The sequence below is a fragment of the Macrotis lagotis genome, chromosome 1 (genome assembly GCF_037893015.1).
Source record: "Macrotis lagotis isolate mMagLag1 chromosome 1, bilby.v1.9.chrom.fasta, whole genome shotgun sequence".
NCBI lineage: Eukaryota > Metazoa > Chordata > Mammalia > Peramelemorphia > Peramelidae > Macrotis > Macrotis lagotis.
The window spans coordinates 552,663,005-552,678,356 of record NC_133658.1 but is presented as its reverse complement, the minus strand read 5'-3'; positions in this window follow the sequence as shown (position 1 = coordinate 552,678,356).

The following is a 15,352-nucleotide window of genomic DNA, read 5'->3' as shown; positions in this document are numbered from 1 at the left end:
TTCTGAACTTACAATGTGTACACTGTAGCCTGTCCTGCTTCAAAGTTCAAGGCTGCAGAGATGTTTCAGGCAGAATTCTATCAGTAAAGAAAGGGACAGAGAAAAATGTTACTTTACAAACTGCAATTTAATCACTGTGCTCTAGCTGGTGCTCCTGGCATGCTACACATAGTTCAATACTTTATAGATTCCCTGATGATAGAAATGTAGAATTTTGAACAGGTGAGTCAATATAGTAGATTGAATTTCATAAGAGCTGGTACTGGGGTTAGAATAAGTCCTGCTATGGACTCTTTCCCAATGGACAACTCTATAAGATGGGGGAGGTGGGGAATGAGCATTTATTGAAAACCTACTAAATGGAAGGCAATTATCTCCTTTGACCCTTACAACAACCATAGAAGGTATGTTCTATTAATATCTCCACCTTAAGGATAAGGATCCTGAGAGAGCTTAAGTGCCTTGTCCAGGGTCAAACAGCTAATAAATAGTCTAGGTCAGATATGAACTCAGGTTTTCCTGACTCCAAGTAAGCACTCTAACCCCTATACCTCTCAGCTGCCATAAGACTAGTTATGGAAGTATTATAATGTTTCTACTATGTACCAATGTAATTATAAAATCATCAGAAAACTAGAAACAAGAAGTAGACCTTAGAAACAAATTAAATATCTTATTTTCTAGATGAGGACACTTGATCAAAGTCTCAAAGTCAATAAGTTATCAAATTTTAACATGATATACCTTCTGAGTCCAAATCTGGTGCCTTTTTAAAAGTATCTTGGACTTTTTTAAAAAAAAAGGTTTATTTTTTCTTTATAATTTTCATTATTGTCATATTTTTCTGAGTCTTCTCATAGTATCTCTTTTCATAGATGAGATAAGGATAATTCATTGATGCTAAGGACACTATAGGTTGAACTCAGGTTTTTATCAAAGTGTGACATGAAACTATATAGTTTGTATTCTACCTGGCACTGTAAATCAAGTTATTAATGTATCCTTAAAATTCCAGAATTGATTTCTGATCTTGGTATTATTCTACAAATGAATATTTTGAGTTGTAAGTGGGAAGTTGCTAAGTTTGTATGATGATAACAAGTTCTTCTTTGTCACTTTGTGTGACTTTATTCTCTTAAGTCAATTGCAAGGAAATATGGAGGGTGACCCTGCTAGGCCAGGATAAATTTTAGACAATGAAAGACATGCTGATATTTAGAAAGAGGTCTTTATCATGGAAAACAAAGACTTCTTGGACTGAGAAGCCACATACTACTGCTTTTATTCATGTTCTTTAATATTTATTGAGCACCCACACTGCCCTCCAGGGAGTTAATATTCTAAGACTCTTTGAAACCTTTTCACCTGATGGTCACATTTTATTATTGGTTTATGTTTCCATTTCCATTTGTCCCCTCAGGAAGAGCCCTGATTCCCCTCAATTAAAGTGTCTTCTCTATATAACCCGAGGTGAATTACAAATATACCAGATTTACTTAAAAATAGAGATAGAAGAGGAGAGAAAGAGAGAGAGACAGAGAAACATTTTCCTCTTTTCTATCATCTCCTTTCTCCTTGTTACTATAGATAGAAATTTTGAAGAGATTTTTGGGATTTTTGTTACCTTTAGCAACATGAAAGATTGTTAACTTTATTTAGTAAAGAATAATGCTAACTACTGCCATCAGTAAGTAATTGAAATCTATTTCTAGTAAAATTTTTGCCATCAACAAATTCTAGTATTCACAGAAATAGAGCTTAAGTATTTTGACATAGTGGGAATTCTACAGGGTTTGGAGGCAGAGAATCTGGGCAATGCCCTTGCGTAACACAAAAATGATATACTGTCAAAATCAAGCAAAAAATTCATTCAGTAAAGATCCTCATCTATCTATCTATCTATCTATTTATCTATTTATCTATATGTATCTATCTATCTACCTATCTATTAGGCCACATGTTGTTTCATCCAGTATGCTTAGTGAGACTTGGTGGCCTCATCAAGAGGATTTTGCTGATATTTCCTAACAGACATGGTAAACTCAGGTACCATTATTGTATGAAAATCTTAAAATCCAGAATTCAGTGGACCTTGTAAAACATAAGGACAACCAAAAAAGGACCTTTATATCTATATATGCAAGAATAAGTAAGGGTTAGCTACATTGGATAAAGAAGCAAAAGTACTATACTATTTCATAGTTATTTCTTTCCATGAAGAAGAATGAAGTTTAAACTAGAAAATGTAGAATGTACATAATTAGGGTTATTAATATTTTTAAAATGCACATAAGACTATTTTGATCACTAGGAAACACCATTAAATGATTAAGAATAAATAATGCAAACTAATTCTCTCAAGTTACTAGCCTATTATAAGAATATTAATGAAAAGCACTTAGATGACACAGAGCATAGAATCCTGGACTTATAAAAAGAATGATAGCATTCAAATTCTGCCTCAGAAACTTACTAGCTTTGTTTACCCTGGAAAAGTCACTTAACTCTTCTCAGTCTCAGTTTCCTCATTAATAAAATTAACTCTAGAAGAGCCAACATTTAACAGTTCTTCAAAGAACCAAGTTGTATGCTGACTGAGGTAAGAAGGAAGAGTATTCTAGTCATGGCTGACAGTTAATGAAAAGATAGAGTTGAAGGTTTGACTGTCCACTGTAAGGAAGAAGAAGCAGTCAATGCCACTGGCTTGTTGAGAATAAAGAGAAAAAACTAGAAAAAGTAGGAAAGTGATAGGTTGTAAAGACCTTTAAAAGCCTAACAAAATATTTTTATTTGAAATGCTTAGAAGCCCTGGAATTTATTGATTAGGAAGGTGCCATGACTAGACTTACAGTTTAGGAAAAAAAAACACTTTGGCATTGTTTTTGGCATCACAAATTATTCTCACTAATTCCTTCACCATTTGTACATACAAATCTCCACTATTTGATCTGAATTTGTCAAAGTCATCATTCCATGTTGTGAAATGATATTGGATTGCATCCTACTCTTTTACACTGAAAGTAACCTCTGTTCCCCAAGGCCTTGCTTTCTGATCTTTTGGGTCTTTCCAGGACCTCCAATTTAAGGAAGAGATCCAGACCAGACTGCATGGCTAACTCATCTCTGCAGGATTTTATTCTCTCCCTTTGCCTTTCCAACTCCCTTTTATGTATTGCTTTCCCTCAATAGAGAATGTAATCTACATGAAGGCATCTGTTTCTGTGTGTATTTCTAGCACTTTCCACAGTGGCTGACATTTTATAGTTCTTTTTTTTTAAATTTTTTTGTCAAGAAAAATTTATTTTTTTTATTTTTTTATTCTCATTTTGTACAAAATTTTTTTACATTAATAAAATATTCTTGTTTAAGAGTAAACGATATACCCCCTCCCCCTCATGAATATAGACTTGTTTGAGCGATAAAGTAAAGGGGAGAGGAAAAAAAATTAAAATTAAAAAGCACCTGAGCTCACATACAGCCCCATAGACCCAAAAAATCACCCAGCTGTGTGACATGCAAGCCACCCAATCCCCACTGTCCTGCAAAAACCCAAAAGAAGAAAAAAAAAAGACCCAAAATAAAATAAAATAGTAATAATAGTAGGGGTGGCTGGGTGGCGGACAGAGCATTGGCCCTTGAGCCAGGAGCACCCGGGTGCAAATCCGGCCTCAGACACTCAAAGATCACCCTGCTATGCGGCCCCAGGCAGGCCACCCAGCCCCATCTGCCCTGCACCCCCACCCCAATAATAATAATAATAATAATAATAATAATAATAATAATAAATGTGCTTCAGTCTTTGTTACAACACCACCAACTCTGTCATGGGTGGATCACATTCTTTATGGTAAGTCCATCGCAAAAGTTACTTCCATATTTTTCCACCATTGCCATTGCTGATTGCAACTCCCTCCTTTCTTATTTCTCCACTACCATGTACTATATTTTCTCTCTCCTTTCACTCTGACTTTGCTGTAGGGTAGCTGAGTGGCACAGCAGACAGATCCCTGGTCCTGGGGCCAAGAGGCCCAGAACCCCCATACCACCCCTTAAGCCCAGAATCCACCTGGCCCTATGGTCCTGGACAGGCCTTCCAATCCCAGCCCCTTGCAAGAAGTAAAAAAGAAAATGTGTTATATCTGACCACTCTTCCCCCCATGGTCCAGCCTCTCCTCCTTTATTCACATCCCCACCCCTTCTCCCTGCTCCCCCGCTCCTTCTTACTCCAGATGTCTATACGCCCTTGAGCATATATGCTGTTTCCTCTCTTAGCCACCTCTGATGAGAGCAAAGGTTCTCTCATTCCCCCTTGTCTCTCCCCTTCCATATCATTGCAATAGCTCACTGTAATAAAGGAAAATCTTATTATATGAAATATATTGGCCTATTCCCCCTCTCCTTTTTCTTTCTCCCATTACATTTTCCTTTTTTTCTATTGACTCCATTTTTACACCATATTTATCTTCAAGTTCAGCTTTCTCCTATGCTTCAACTATAAAAGCTCCCTCTACCTGCTCTATTAACTGAGAAGGTTCATTTGAGTATTATCAATGTCATTTTTCTATGCAGGAATACATGCAGTTCATCATCAGTAAGTCCCTCATATTTTCCTCCTCTCCTCCAATCTCCATGCTTCACCTGAGTCTTGTATCTGAAGATCAAACCTTCTGTTCAACTCTGGCCATTCCAAAAGGAACATTTGAAATTCCCCTGGTTCATTGAAAGTCCACCTTTTTCCCTGGAAGAGGACATTCAGCCTTGTTGGGTAGTTCATTCTTGGCTGCATTGTAAGTTCTTTTGCCTTCCGGTATATTATATTCCAATCCCTAGGAGCTTCTAATGTAGCTGCTGCTAGGTCCTGTGTGATCCGGATTGCAGCTTCACGATATTTGAACTGTGTCCTTCTGGCTACTTGTAATATTTTCTCTTTGACTTGGGAGTTCTGGAACTTGGCTATAATATTCCTAGGGGTTGGTTGGGATCTCTTTCTTGGGGGGATCGGTGGATTCTCTCCATTTCTATTTTTCCCTCTGCTTCTAGAATATCATGGCAATTTTCCTGTAGTAATTCTTTGAAAATGATGTCAAGGCTCTTTTCCTGATCATGACTTTCAGGCATTCCAATAATTTTTAAATTATCTTTCCTAAATCTATTTTCCATAGCAGTTGTTTTTTCAATGAGATATTTCACATTTTCTTCTAATTTTTCATTTTTTTGGTTTTGAAGTATTGATTCCTGATTTCTGGAAAAATTCATCAATCTCCCTGAATTCTGTTCTTTGTCTGAAGGATTTGTTCTCTTCAGAGAGTTTTCTTATCTCTTTTCCCATCTGGCCAATTTTGCTTTTTAAAGCATTCTTCTTCTCAATAACTTTTTGAACTGTTTTATCCATTTGACCTAAGCTGTTTTTTAGCATGATATTTTCTTCAGCATTTTTTTGGATTTCCTTGACTAAGCTGCTGACTTCATTTTCATGTTTTTCCTGCATCTGTCTCCTTTTTTTTCCCAGTTTTTCTTCTAACTCCCTCATTTGATTTTCAAAGTTTTTTTTTGAGCTCTATCATAGCCTGAGCCCAATTTCAGTTTTTCCTGGAGTCTTTAGATACAGGTCCTTGTGCTTCCTCATCTTCAGACTAAGTATTTTGATCCTTCTTGGGCTCATTTGCAAAATATTTCTCAATGGACTTCCTCTTGTTTCTTTGCTTGTTCATTTTCCCAGCCTAAGCCTGTTTTTTGGGGTGCTTCCTGAGCTTTTGGGACACTCCCACAAGGGTCTTAGTGTGTGAGGTTCTGTCCTCCTTCCTGGTATGTGAATGACCATAAGTGGGCCCCTCTGCCATGGGGCTGAGGTGGGGGGGCCCTGCTGTTCTATGGGGGGGCCTAGACTGTGATCAGGATCTGAATGTGGTCAGATTCCCAGAGTCCTGTTCCAGGGGCAAAGGACAGAGCTCTGCAGTCTCTCTCTCTTCACTCCCCTCCCTAGGTTCAATGGGCTCATACCCTGGAGGCTCCTGCTTACTGGCTCTGCCTGCTTCTGCTTCTGGATCTGGGCTGCAGAAAGACCCAACTGCTCCTTGTGTGCCCCGAGGGCTGGGCTCCACGTGCTTGCTCTGGCTGAGGTCCCCTGCTGTTCCCCCACTTTGTGCCTGGTGCTCCCCGGGTTGTAGCTCAGGAGACTCCCCGCTGCTGTGAGCTGGGGCTCCCAGCGCCGTGGGGATGCCTCTTAGAGGCTGAACTTCTTTTGCTCTGGTGGGCCACCCCTTTTGTGGGCCGCCCCTTGGACTGGGGAGCTGAGCTTTCCTGCTCTTTTCCAGGTTACCTTGAGTAGGAGAACTGCCTGTCTGGGTCCCTTTGTGGGTTCTGTCTCTCGAAAGTTTAGTTAGAGTCCTTAGTTTCGAAGTTTTATCAGAAAGCACCTAAGACTCAATCCTTTCTTGTCGCCATCTTGGCTCTGCTATTTTATAGTTCTTTAATAAATGTTTATTGATTGCCTAACTAAAATCTGCAAGCAAGTTTGTTTAGATATTCTCTAAATTATGGACACTGACTCTGTCTCCAATTCTTTAATTTAATAAAAAGTATGAGTATACATCCATCCATGTGTAAATATGCACATTTATGTAGGTATGCATTTGTACATGTGTGTACACATATTTTGTAGTTATGTCACTAGTGGCAACCTTATTGACTTTTTTCCATGTGCTCAGTACTAATTCTTTCTTCATAGTATATAAAAGAAATATATTTTTCTTTCCACATCATTATAAGACTTAGGAAGGAGAGTGGACAGAGTTGTCTTTGAAGCCAGAAATCTCAAGATTTTAATTCTACTCCAGTCTATGTTGTCTGTATGACTCTCACTTCGCTTTTCTGAGGTCCATGAAAGTTAAAGATCGAATGTTGCAGAGAAATTGTTGAATGGTATACACCAGTGAAATCACAGATTCATTTCCTGTTAAGTGTCCCTGTTTATGACCATTTACATCTTGAATTTCTTCAAATGAAAACTGTCACTTCCTATTTTTTGAACATTTATGGACTGGGAAATGACATTTATCTTTGCATTTGAATCACCCATTTGATCTTCTGTGGTGCACATTTGGAGTTTATTTGCATATATATATATTTATATATAAATATGTAGTGTGTGTGTGTGTGTGTGTGTGTGTGTGTGTGTGTGTGTGTCTGTGTGTGTGTGTGTGTATACTTTAGAATCAGTATCAAAACTGTTCTCTTTTTAAGGGACTGGAGACATTTCTTTTTCATCTTTTCTTTCTGTGCTAATATAAACATTATCTGGTGAAAGATGTGGCATAGATTTGATGAATGTTTCTGATCTGATACTTTCTCAACACATTTCATTTATGTTGTTATTCTTACCAAACATTTCAGACTCTTTCTCCCGCCAAAAGCCAAATCCCAGATCACTTGATTTCCCCACATATTCCCCTTAGTGGTAACGGTATGCCTGCCAGACTAGAATGTTAAATGAACAATTGTACCCAAAGGATATTGATTAGCATTCAAAGGGTATCAATAAAAGGACTGGTGTTGGATTGGAAGGAGGCATCTCTAAGTGTGTCTCAGGGTTCTGTACTTTATCCTGTCTTATGCAATATTTCTATCAATGAAAAAGAGAATTGCAGGATTAGAGAGAACCGTATAGGTCATCTTGTCTAATCTCTACCAAAAGTATACAACCAACTGCAGCATCCTCAAAAAGTATCCATTCAGTATTTGTTTGAAGGCCTCAAATAATTGACATTACTTTCCATTGTTGTTTACTCTTACAGCTGTGTCCAACCCTTCATGACCCCATGGACCATTTCGTTTCAATATGTCCTTGGGGTTTTCTTGGCAAATATACTGGAGAGGTGGAGAGGTTTACCATTTCCTTATTCAGTGGGTTAAGGAAAACAGAGGTTAAGTTAATTGTCCAGGATCACAAAACTAGTTTTTGAAGTCCCCCTGATTTCAAGTCAGTGCTTGATGCTGTGGATAATCTAACTGTTTCACATGCCAAAGTAGCCTATTAGTTTTACTAACTTATTCTTGTTCCATGCGCTTATGATGAATGGAATCTGAAGTTTTTATAGATTTTTTTGTAGCTCGACTGCACTGTGGGATACCCACCTGCTGCAGTAATCAGGCCAGGTGTGGGTAAGCAAACAAATTTTAGGGTACTTTTCTAGCCCCTTCCTCTAATCAGGAGCTGAGCAGTGCAATCCTTAAAAGGGCTGCTCAGTTAGTCACCCAGGGGGCTGCCAAATCCCACTACTAGAGAAGTTTTGATTACTGCGGACAAGTTCACTTACCTTGGCAGTGTCCTTTCCAAAAGAGGTATACGTTGACAATAAGGTTGGCACTTGCATTGCCAGAGCTAGCTCAGTAATTGAGAGGCTCTGAAAGAAAGTATGGGAGAGAAGAGGTATTAGATTGACTACCAAACTGAAGGTATACAGAGCTGTTGTGCTGACCTTGTTGTTATATGCCTGTGAAACCTGAACACTCCACCAGCACCATGTCAGGAAGCTGAATGTCTTCCATTTAAATTGTCTTAGGAAGATTCTGAAGATCATCTGGCAGGAGAAGATACCAGACACTAAGGTCCTTTCTCTAGTTAAACGACTTATCATTTCAACATTACTACAGAGAGTACAATTACAATGGTCTGGATATATTATTAGAATGCCAGATGTACAATTGCTAAAAAAAAAAAAAAAAAAAAAACTCCAACACTTTTTTATGGAGAACTCACACTGGGCAAGCGATACCAGAAGAGATACCAAGACACCCTGAAGGTCTCATTGAAGAACTTTAGAACTGATTGTATAGTATGGGAAAACACTGGAACAGGACCACCCATCATGGCATGCCCTCATCAGTAAAGGTTCTGTAGTAGACTGTAGAATTGAAGCTTCTGTAGAATTGAAGCAGCTCAAAGGAAATGTGACATCCAGAAATTTACAGTAAATACCCCAGGTGTTCATGTGGACTATTTGTGCCCAACTTGTGGTAGAGCATTCTGAATTCATATTGGTCTGATCAGCCACAGTCAGACACACTGTAATTTTTCTCAAATATGGTGATGGCATTTTTGGTTTTCTTCCATAACAAAAGATGAGAACCAACTTATTCTTGGAAAATTTTGCTTCACCTTGAATGAAATTTCATCTTAGTTCTGCGCTCTGGACAAAGCAGAACAAGAGTAATTCTTCTTTCTCATCATGAAGGCATAGAAGATACAGTTTTTTAAACTTGTTGATGCCACAAAACTAAGGTGGAAAATTGATTTTGTGGATTTCAGAATTTAGATTTAAATATGATGGCAGTTTAAAAGCATCAATTGATGCGAAAAAGATGGCTATAATTTCAATCAAGCATTTATACAATGTATTGGGTAGATCTGGCTGTTTAGTTTATCTCCAAAATATGAGCTCAAATAATTATGGCTGCTAAAAATAATCTCTAATAAAAGGGAAAAATTAGTATTATTATAATTAGTACAAATGAGAACATATGCGGATTGTTTGGTGTTGTGCAACAAACTTTTTGGAGGACATTAACAAAATAGAGTTCATCTGGAAACCATATCATACGAATAAGAATAAGAATTTGGAAAGGTTCTGGAGAAATTTGGAGAAAGGTTCATCATCACTTTTTAAAAATGTTTAAAATAGTATCAACAGGAAGATGGATTTAATGTCATCTATATTGTCTAAATGATTAATGGCACTGATCACATGGACAAGATATAGGGATATGAAGATTTTAAATAAAAATCAATAATCAATTTTCATCTATGAGGCATTGAAAAATGTCCTATAAAAATGGATGTGACAACTTTATGAGAAAGGGAGTCCACTGGAAATGGTGGGAAAAATAGAATGGTTTTCTGTAATGGAGTTGTAGAGTGTATTCCTGCATTGGTTAGAAGATTGGACAAAATATCTAATGTCCTTTTCCTAAAGTTTTATAATTTGTTAAGGAATAAGTAGAACCTCCCTATCTTTCACATACTTGAGAGACAGTCTAATCTCTGAACCAAATTCCAGGCACATAGTCTGTGTGACCCTAGGAGTGTCATTTAACTTGTTAATACTTTGTCTAGGCAATTGCCTAAGTTGTAAAATTGTTAGGGAATTTCCCACACAGACGAAATCAGAAGTCTAGTAAATATTCCTTCACTTTTCTAGTTGAATAATGAATGAGTAAAATGCATAAAGATTTTATTTGCTTTTTAGTCTGCTTCATTCAAAATTTGTACAGTTGTTTCATTAGGACAGCTACTACTGAAACTTTAAGGACATAAAACAAAAATCCAGCAGGGGCATCAAGAACATTGCACACTTAAACTTGTTAACTTTTCTCCTCTTGAGTGTCATCAGACATGAACTTTGGAAACTTTAATAATTAGTCAACTTGTATCAATTGAAAATACTGAGAAATCACAGAAGTAATTTGGGGGGAAATGCAAGTTGTACCTGCTTCAGAGTATCTAAGCAATATATCTTTCCTAAGGGATCCATTATCCTTCCTTCATTACACTTAACATCCTTAGATTGAATTTCATGAAGATCAGACTTCTCATTATCTTATGATCTTTGCAGCTGAAGAATGCATGGAAAGTCAATTTCATGACTGATACTTCTCCCTTTGCTTCAATATCAGTGCTAGTGAAGTAATAGCACACATTTAAGCAATGCACTATAACACTCTTCAAATATCTTATTTTATTTGATGCTTACAAACTCTATTAGATTAAGAAGTTTGTCAGTTGAATATATTTATCCCAATTTATATATGTGGAACTTAAGGTTCAGGGAGATCAAGGAAGTTTTCTAAGATCATACAATACAGTTTACAATTAAAATGTAGGTGTGGTATGGCAGAAAGAGAATTAACCCTCAAGTTAAAGAATCTAATTAAATCTCTTATTTCATGTGAGACAATGGATGAGACATTTAACCTCTTCCTGCCTCAGTTCCTTTATCTAAAAAGTCAGTAGTATTATACTAACTGGCTTATGAAATGAATTTGTTCCTCAGTCTATGGTGTCATCTGCACAGGGGGCTATGGATATGTTCTTGTCTCCTTTCGGAAAGGATAGCAATTAATTTCCAGAAATATAAGAATGATACCTAGCTCTAAAATCTGAGGATCTGGACTCAAATGCCTACCGTGATACTTAAATACTTTGGGTAAGTCACTTTGCTTCCCTAAGTCTCCATTTTTTCACCTGTATAAAAAAAATGACAGGATTAGATTAGCTGCCTACCAAGGTCTTTTCTGGCTCAAGATTTATGATACTATGTTCCTTAGTCATCCAGGACAGTCTGATGGACTAGCATTTTCCAAGATTAGGAAAAAATTTTTGGAAGAGATAACCATGAAAGACTGAAAGGTGGAACAAAAGGGTCTACCTGATATCTCTAAATTCTTTTATAGCAATCATTTTAGATTTTCATGCATCAGGTTTAATGTTCATTAAGCATAACTGCCAAAGTCATAACACTGCAATAAGTCAGCAGTAATAGGATTGCTGATTGTCACTGCATTGAGTAACCCCATCGTTGCTGCTACAGTTTTTTTTTCCCAACCACTTTATTCCTCCCAGATCATCAGTAAGTTTTGATGACCTCTGTGGATGAAGCTGAGGTCCAAAAATTGCATATATCAAGCTATTTTACCTCCTATCCAGGAATCATAGAATATAGCTTAGATACACTTTCAATAGGGGTGAGTTCACATTAATGAAAACTGTTTATTTCATACTTCTGATGATTTGTGCTTATGAGATGTTTATTGTTCTTTCTCTCACTATCCTAACTTCCCAGGAACACTCTGCTCTTTGCTTTAAATTTTTATGTTTACCTATTTTTTATTTAGCTGTGGCTACTTAAAGGTCTTTATTCCACAAATTAAAATGTACAATTTATTGTTTTTATTATATAAAGCCTACCAAAATTTCCTTTTTTAAGAAAGATTTTATTTATTTTGAGTTTTACAGTCCCCCCCATTCTTGTTTCCCTCCCCCCACCCCCCACAGAATGCATTCTGTTGGTCTTTACATTGGATCTGTGTTATACATTGATCTCAGTTGAATGTGATGACAGAGTAATCATATCCTTAAGAAAAATAAATTATGAGATAGTAAAATTACATAACAATATAACTTTTAAAAAGGTTGACAATAATAATCTTTGGTCTTTGTTCAAAGTCCATACTTCTTTCTCTGGAAACAGATGGTATTCTCCATTGCAGATAGCCCAAAAATGTCCCTGGCTGTTGTACTGAAGGTATGAGAAAGTCCATCAAGGTTGATCATCACCCCCACATTACTGTTAGGGTGTACAATGTTTTTTCAGGTTCTGCTTATCTTGCTCAGCCTCAGTTCAGGCTTCTCTGAATTCCCATCCCTCCTGATTTCTAATAGAAAAATAGCATTCCATGACATACATATACCACAGTTTGTTAAGCCATTCCCCAATTGAAGGACATTTACTCATTTTCCAATTTTTTTTACCACTACAAAGACATCTGCTATAAATATTTTTGTATAAGTGATGTTTTTACCCTTTTTCATAATCTCTTCAGGGTATAGACCCAATAGTGGTATTGCTGGGTCAAAATTTCCTTTCCTATTGACTAATCAATAAAAACTGAAGGATGTGTGGCTTCTGCTAAACTGAGTTAACAATGAACTTGGGTTGATGTATGTCTCTAGGTGATAACACTGATCATCAACAGTCCAATAGAAAGACATGAAGAAGTTAAAAAGAAGAAAATTCATTGTCCATTGGTATAAAATAATTGCTACTTTCCTTGATTTTTGAAATGGAGAAACAAGAGTTCTCAGTAGGAAAAAAATACACAATGGAACCAAATTCATCATGAGAGGGCTTTTCTTTGTTTAATAAAACCATATGTGTCATGACATATGAGATGTGTTAATTTTATCCTTTCAAAATTTTATTGACAGTTTTTTCAGTATGTTTTATTCCAAATATTGTCTGTATCATTTCCCAACCTAATGAACCATTAGTGTCAGAAAGAATAAAAAACTAGACGAGAAACAAAATCTCAGAGAAACAAATCATTGAATTAACCAAGTGTGACAGCATATATAGTGTTCCACATTGGCTAAGAATGAAAGTCGAAAATAGTTTCCAGTAGTTGTTATTGTCATAACTATTATCACTATACATATATTTTTCAGTTCTTCCTACTTTATTAATTTATGTAAATCTTCACATGCTTCTCTAAATTAAATATATCAATCAACTGTCAATCAACTGGCCATACCTACAATTATTACTATTTTTTTTAATTTTAATTTTTTTCTCTCCCCTTTACTTTATCACTCAAGCAAGTCTACATTTACATTTATCAAATACTCTATATTCTAGGATCTGTACTAAGCTCTGGGCATCTAAATATAAAGAGTGTGAGGAGCTTACATTCTATCAAAATACAAGATATAAATATAAAAGCATATTTAAATAAATGAAAAAAATTAATTTTAAAAAGTAAATACAAAACAGTTTGAGGTTTGGAGATGAATTCTGAATGTAGAAAAATATTTCATGAAACAAAAATAAGGAGGCAGTGCATTCTGGTCATGGGGGTGGTCAATATAATTATAAAAATGAATGTTGGTATGTAATATAAGAGATCACAAAGAAAATTAATTTTGATATTTTTTGAGGAGCATGTGGGAAGGGAGACATCATAAAATGATGTTGAAAAGTTCCATTTAGGGTAAAATAATAAAAGACTCTAAAGACAAACAGGTGAGTTTATATTTGATCTTAGAGTTTATTGAGGGGAGTGACATGATCAGATATGTCCCTGGAGAAAATCTCTTGGGCAATGCATGGTTAATAGTGTTCAGTGGTAAAAGAAATAACTTAAGAAAATCAATTAGGAAAGCATTGCAATAGTATAGGAGAGAGGTGGTAAAGGCCTGGATTAAGATGGTGATTGTGTGAACAGGGAGGAGTCAGACCTTGTGGAAAGAGAAATGGCAAAGTGTAGCAGTTGAACTGGGAATGTGCAGTTATAGAGAATGAGGTGTTGAAAATAATACTGAATTTATTAGAGTGTATGGTGGTTCCACAGAAGGGAATTCTTCATATTTTAATTTTTATTGCATAGTAATATTCCATTTCCAAATGTCTTAATTTTCAATATCACATAATATGACATTATTACAAAGTAGATTAGTATACCATTTGTTTACTTGAGTGAAATAATGCTCATTGAAATTTAATGGCTGCACCACTCAGCTACCCTACAGCAGGGTCAGAGTGAAAGGAGAGAGAAAATATAGTACATGGTAGTGGAGAAATATGAAAAGAGGGAGTTGTGATCAGCAGTGGCAATGTTTGAATAATATGGAAGTAACTTTTGCAATGGACTTACCGTAAAGAATGTGATCCACCCACGACAGAGCTGTTGGTGTTGAAACAAAGACTGAAGCACATTTTTTATTATTATTATTTTGGGGGGTGCAGGGCAAATGGGGCTGGGTGCCCTGCCTGGAGATGCATAGCAGGGTGATCGTTGGTTGTCTGAGGCCAGATTTGGACCAGGGTGCTCCTGTCTCAAGGACCAGTGCTCTGTCCACCTCCCAGCCACCCCTACTAGTATTACTATTTTATTTTATTTTGGGTCTTTTTTTTTCTTTCTTTTTTTTTTTTGCAAGGCAGTGGGGTTCGGGTGGTTTTCATGTCACATGGCTGGGTGATTGTTGGGTCTATGGGGCTGGATGTGGGCTTGGGTGCTCGTGGCTTCAGGGCTGGTGCCCCATCCATTGCGCCACCTGGCCATACCTACAATTATTACTATTATTTTTTTAATTTTAATTTTTTTCTCTCCCCTTTACTTTATCACTCAAGCAAGTCTATATTTACTCTTAAACAAGAATATTTTATTAATTAAAAAAACAAAATGAAAAAAAATAAAATGAGGGAAATCTTGTTTTGGGGGAAAACAAGAAATTTAATGGCCCCAGACATTAAAAACATAACATAGGTTGAAAGGTATTTGTGTGTCTCAATATTATTATCATTATCATCCTTACTATTTCATCCAGATTTGTGATTTCAGGAGTCTGGGGAACTCATGGTCTGAAAATTCCCTTGACTAAAGTGCACTAGGATTTCATCTGTTACTTAGTCTTAGTGACTTGTCAAAGATACCTAGAGATTAATCAACTTGACAAAAATACCACGATATGTATTAGGTACAGGCATTGAACTTAAGTCTTCTTGAATCCAAGATAAGTCTTCTTAATATGATTTCATTTAGCCTCTTTATTATTATTATTATTATTATTATTATTATTATT